This window comes from Lepidothrix coronata, unplaced genomic scaffold, assembly GCF_001604755.1.
Source record: "Lepidothrix coronata isolate B3197 unplaced genomic scaffold, Lepidothrix_coronata-1.0 Scaffold199, whole genome shotgun sequence".
NCBI lineage: Eukaryota > Metazoa > Chordata > Aves > Passeriformes > Pipridae > Lepidothrix > Lepidothrix coronata.
Window position 1 is genome coordinate 654,088 of NW_016690379.1, and position 5,907 is coordinate 659,994.

Sequence of the window (5,907 nt, forward strand, 5' to 3'; positions counted from 1 at the left end):
TGTGCAGGATCAGGATGAAACACTCACAGTTTTCTCCCAGGCCACAACTGTTACACTTCACATTAAACGTTTTTAAGACAAATGATCCCTCTCTTGCAATTCTCAGGCGACGTCTGGTTTCTCCACAAACAGCCTCCTGCCCCTGCTGGCAGGTGGATTTTGGAGAAACCACTTAAAAACCTGGCAGAGCTTTCTTTCCCCACATGCTGCTACAGGAACCAGGTGGGCCTTTGTGAGAACACTGGGATTTAGGGCAGCTGAAACATCCCCAAGGATGGATTAACTGTCCCTCCTTTCTGCCCTCCGTGGAGCTCAGCAAGTGCTGTAGAAATCCAGCTCAGAATGTGTATTTTAGAGGATGTAACCCCTCTTTTCCAAACAGTTTTCAGTCTCAACATTAACTGCAGCCGAGCTGTCCTGCAGCTTGCAAGGCTGTGAACCCCCTGCAGGAAGGGGTGTTCTGCTCACCTGTGCCTGTCCAGCAGCAAACACAGCCTGACCACATCCCTGATCCTGTGAGCATCACATTTCCCCCCCCACACACACTCCAGCCTTGCAGGAACTCACCACCCTGCTCATCCACGTGCTGGGGTGACCTGCCCCTCGGCAGCAGCACCAGAAATCCCTGTTTGTCAGCAGTTCTCCGTGTTCCTGGGGCTCTGCCAGGTCACCAAGGTGTTCAACTCCAGCCAGCAGTGCCCCAGGTCCAGAGGTGCTGCCGAAATCTTCATCCTGTGCATCAAACAAATGGCAAAGTCCTCAGTTCCCACATAGAGAATGGGATGCTCTTGCAGCCTCGGGGTCTACTGAGAAATAAAACACATAGAAGGAATTCTCTGACATCCTAAGGATCTCCCCTGCCCAAACAGAGGTGAGTGGGTGTTTGCTGAGCTTAGTTTTGTAACAGTGGTGGTGTAAAGTGATGATGTTTTTAGTAGTTTTTACTTTTATTAAAAAACAAAGTCCACGAAGATGGCAAATCCATTTGTGCAAAACACACCGGGATTGTTCCCTCTAATGCCAGGGAGAGCAGCAGAGTGCCATGGCAGTGCTGCAGTGGGGTGGCAGAGCGGGATCAGAGGTGGGAAGTGCCCTCACACCCTCACTGAGGCGGCAGCTGCTTCCCCACAGCCAGGAAAGGGGCTCCCCATCCCCGATCCTGTGGAGACTCTGCACAGAAGTGACATCCCTGCTGTCACAGCCAACACCACACACGGCAGAAACCTTTCAGAAGACACAACCAGGCTGCTCGTGTCCCATTTGTGCTCACACAATCCCTGACCCAGCCTCAGCTTGAACAGTCTGCGGAGTGAAAGCCATTCCCGGGAGGAATCGGGAATTAATGCAGCAGAGTGAGCAAACCTGCAAAGCACAATACGTGTGCTTGGAAATGCTGGTACCCAAGAGACACAGCGTGGCTCCTTGGAATCACACAGGGCTGGACTCATTTCTCCTGTTATAAAGGACCTCAAATTTTGCAAGAAAAGTGGTTTTGGTTGCAGTGGGAGCTTTCCCAGCGGGACTTGAGTGAAACTCGGCGGCTCCACCGGTGTTTGCAGAGAGCCTGGGAGAGCAGCCCTGCACAAACGCTGGATTCTCCCGCTGCCACCGCTTTAGACAATCAGCTTTCACCCGGCAAGATCGATCCTGCACGGGGCCGACAGGTAACAGGTAGGCAGGGTTTGAAGAAGGCTTATAGCCGGCTTCCTTTTCCCGGGAACACAACGCGGGGAGAGGCATCTTTAAAGGCAGGCAGGACACGGCCCCTGCTCTCCTGGCCGGGGCTCAAGCGAAGATCGCTCCCCGTTAATGAGAAGGAAGTCGGGAGCGGCGGGATCGGGAAGCGCTTTTGTTCAGCCCATACGGCCAGTTGGCACGTCGGGACCTACCGGGGGTTAATCAAAAGGCGGTGAGAAACCTGCCAGTCGCCATACGAGCCGCCGTCCCGAGGAAATTAAAAAATCAGGCACCATATGCCGCGCGGCCCCGGGGAGGGAGCGGAGCGTCGGGAGCGGCGTCCGCATCTGCCCGGGGCGGGTGCGCTCCGGGCCGGGAGGGAGGGAGGGAAGGAGGGAGGGGGGTCCGGCACCTCCTGCCCCCGCCCTCCCGGGCAAGGACAGCGCCGGGGAAATGAGGGGAGCCGAGGGGAAGGATGACACATGTTCAGCCCGGCCCAGTGGCAGAGCAGCCGGCGAGGCAGAGCCAATGGCTGCTTTTCATGCTCAGTGAGTCCGTCCACCTCCACCCCCCTCCCCGAGTCCTTAAGTTGCAGCTTTTAACTACCTCGGTGTTCAAAGCAAATATGATGCTCAGCGTGAACAGAAGGAAGAGCCTGCTGACAGGTAGACAGCATGGACACTGATCCCGGCAGGGCCGGCTGCTGAGAGAGGTACGTGCTTTCCAAGGCAGGGATCCGAAAGCAATCACATTTGGGATGCAAACTCGGAGCAGACTTTAATTTTCCAGCAGGGGGAATATGGAAATCTGGCTCGCTCGAAATGATTCATCCCCCCCCTCCCGCCCCGTTCCCACCACCGCCACCTCCCCTCCCCCTGCGTCCTCTCCCCATCCCTCCCAGCACAAACGCTTCGCCGCAGCCTCTCCATCCCGGTGCCTCCGCCTTGGGGGTCCTGGTGCTCCCCGCTAAAACCGGGAGCGGAGGTTTAAGCGGGACCTGGGGACAGGGTGGTCCCCGCGGGGTGGGTGGGCTCGGGAGCCGGGGCACGGGCGGGTTGGCTCGTGCCAGAGGCTGAGCGGGGATCCCGGCTGGCAAGAACCATCCCTGGGGAGCCGGCACGGCCCTGCCCGGCTCACGGGAGGCAGCCGGGGGCTCTCCCGAACGGCCGCTTTTCCCTGACAAGTGTCAGAGCCCGGCGCTCCCAGAGGAGGGAGGGGAGGGCGGGGGGGAGCGGTGGAGCAGGGCCGTGGCAGAGTTAAGCTCCCCCCTCCAAGGGCTTTGTGCTCAAAGGCGACTCTGCCCCAGCCCTGCGTTAATCTCACCCGTGTCCCCTGCCCTGAACTGGTCTGGGGAGAGGGGAGGGGGAGGCCTGGCCCAAGGATGTCTCTTCCAGGCACTGTTGCTGGTTGTGTGAGCCCCGGTTGTGTTTGCTGATTCCGGGGAGACCCTCTCCTTTGGCTGGAGTGTGTCCGACCTCTGCGTGGCTGTTGCAGACAGAGGGTCCCCCCAAACGTCTGGGTGGCACCTCTGGGGAGGCAGAGGGAGGTGGGGGTGACACTGGTGTGACAAAGCCCCTCGTCTGGTGGCAGAGGAAAGTGGCTTCTCTCGCGTTGCCGTGTGGGAGGTGTCGGGACTTGCTGCTCCCGGGATTTCTGTGCGATTCCTTCTCACGTTTGTAAACACAGAGCTGTTTTCTCAGGCACATCCAGGAGAATTAAAAAGGGGGGAGTTGTGGGGATCCTCCAGCCAGGGCTAGCAGGATCTCCCTGCCTCCTGGGTAGCTTGGAAGAACTTTGATGGGCTTGAGAAGAAGAGGGGAGCCGTGGTGTGCATCCCCTGAGCTCAGCTTTGCTCTGCCCCATCCCGAGGATGGACACAGGGCAGGGTCCTGAGCCAGGGCTGCTCTCAGCGGCTCCGTTTCTCATTTCCACCCTCCCTGCTGTCGGAGGTGATTCTTGCGTCTGTGCCGGTATAAACATTGTCGAACAAATCCTTCCTGGCGGCGATGCCATCAGGTGGCGCTTGGGAATAGGCAGCGTCGCTGTGGGAGTCTGGAGAGGGAACACTTGTTGCTGTGAGCTGCACATTGACAGGGCACGGGGAGATGGGGCACCCAGAGCCCCTGGGAGCTGCACATGGCACTGGGAACAGGGAGATGGGGCACTCAGAGCCACTGTGAGCTGCACAGGGATCAGGGAACAGGGAGATGGGACACCCAGAGCCCCTGGGAGCTGCACAAGGAACAGGGAGATGGGATACCCAGAGCCACTGGTCACCCAAGGCCACAGCTCTGGAGGTGACACCAAAAAAGAGGAAAGACTTTCTGCAGGTGCTGGGAAGGATGTGGGGATGGGAGCATAAGCATGGAAAGCTTTTCCTCTCAAAGCTTTTCCTCTCTGCAAAGCTTGTTTTTAATTATAGACTATTTCAGGTTTAGGGATGTCTGGTGTGTGACTTCAGCCCTGTCACCTCCGTGGCTTTGCTCACAGGGATGGCTCTGTCACAGTGTGACACAGGTCTCTGAGGGAGGCTGCCCAAGGTAAAAGTTTCTGTGCGGTCTGGAGAGCTCTTGGACTCTCAGGAACACTTTTATGGTCAGCCAGATGTGTTCAGGGCAGAGGAGAGTGTTCCCCTGTCACCTCATAAACCCGCTGCTCCTGTGTGGGGCTGCCCCAAACCAGCCTGAACCGTCCTGAAGGGCTGATTAGAACTGGGCTTAGGGAACCACCCATCCCAGGGCACAGAGTTCACCAGGAGGGCCCACACTTAGCAAGGGCCTGTGCAAAGCAGCCAGGAGTGGCTGTGGGTACACACAGTGGGGCACAGTGCTGCCCAAACTCACCTGGTCCATCCCAAATCCCACCTCCGTCGGCCCTGGGGCTTGGGGGCTGTTTCTTTAGGGAGCTGCTCATCACTTCCAGGGTCAGGGAGAGTTTGCCACCCCCCCAGGGCCTACACAGCCCAGAGCACAGCCCAGCCCTCCTTCCCCTCAAGGATAACCCTCCCACTGACTTCAAAGCCAAGGCAGCTCGAGAGGACAAAGAGGAGCATTGTGACTGACAGCGCTTGGGGACACCCCACACAAGTTGTTTGCGGAGATCCCAAATCCAGGAGCATTTTTGCAGCTTGGCTTAAGTGTGCAGAGAGCAGGCAGAGCCGAGGAGGAACAGAGCTGCTCGAACTAAAGTAAGAGCATCCACATGGGGGTTTGCATCCAGATTCACTCCATTAGATCCGGCGCAACTTCCACACGGAGACGAAAAGCTCAGGTGCAATCCCAGCTCGGAGGCTGCGCCAGGAACGGGGACCTGGGCGCAAGAGGCTTCAGCAGCAGCTGAACCGGCGCCTTTGGGTGCCCTCGGCGTGGTGCAAAGCACGGGATGAGGCTGCTCCTGGCTCGGCTCCCGCGGCTCTCCCGCCTGCCCGTCGTGCCGGGCGGCTCATCCCGGGGGTGGGAGCGGCCGCAGGGCTCTCTGTGGAGCCGGCGTTCGCAGCCCCGGCTCCGGCACAAGGGAGCACGTCCCCTGTTAATCAGCATTTAATTAAAGGACATGCTGACATTTGGAAATCAGAAACAAGTCTCCTGTGTGGGCTGCCTCTCTCCGCCGCTCGCCTCTTCTCTGAATCACTCCCTGACATTTTGCCAGATTAGGATGTGACTCTCTCTCTCTCTCTCTTTCTCTCTCTCTCCTTCCTTCCTTATAAAAATAAATTGAAAAGGAGAGGCAAAGCCAGCGCTGCTCCTGAGGGAGAGGACACAGGGGATGGGGATTCGCTGGGGAAAAGCTCCCGTTATTCCTGGTCCTCCAAAGACCCTGATGTGGGGCAGGACAGGGATGCTGAGGCGGGGGGTACTCACCGTGTCCCCGCGGGGCAACTGGTTCTGCCTCTCCAAAACCACTCGGAGAGCCGTGCAGGCATCTCGGGTCCCACAGCAGCCCGGGGGACGGGGCTGAGGGAATCACAGTGTGGGTGCTCAGCAGGGAAACAGGGAGTCCCTTGGAGACTTGGAGAGCCGTGGGTGGGGAAGGAGGGAAGGACAGGGCTGGGGAGACCCTCGGAGTGACCCCGCTCCCAGCGACACTCCGGGCGCCAGGCTGGGGGCAGGGGGGGGAGCCCTGGCTGGCAGCACACAGGGACGGGACAGCCGGGCTGGCGGGGGGGCCTCTCCCCACGGACCCCCAGGCGGGACCCTCCTTTTCCCTCAAATTTCCATTCGCCAGCCACCC

At 58.8% G+C, this 5,907-nt stretch overlaps 1 long non-coding RNA gene across 1 annotated transcript in view; it reads right to left on the reverse strand.

The window, feature by feature from the left end:
• Positions 1-2,361: 2,361 nt before the first annotated feature.
• Positions 2,362-5,907, reverse strand: part of LOC108505852 — a 4,434-nt gene continuing 888 nt past the window's right edge. The window contains exons 2-3 of the long non-coding RNA XR_001877604.1: positions 5,538-5,630; positions 2,362-3,729 (exon numbers count right to left, since the gene is read on the reverse strand). This is a non-coding gene — a long non-coding RNA (uncharacterized LOC108505852). The remainder of the gene's footprint in view (positions 3,730-5,537; positions 5,631-5,907) is intronic.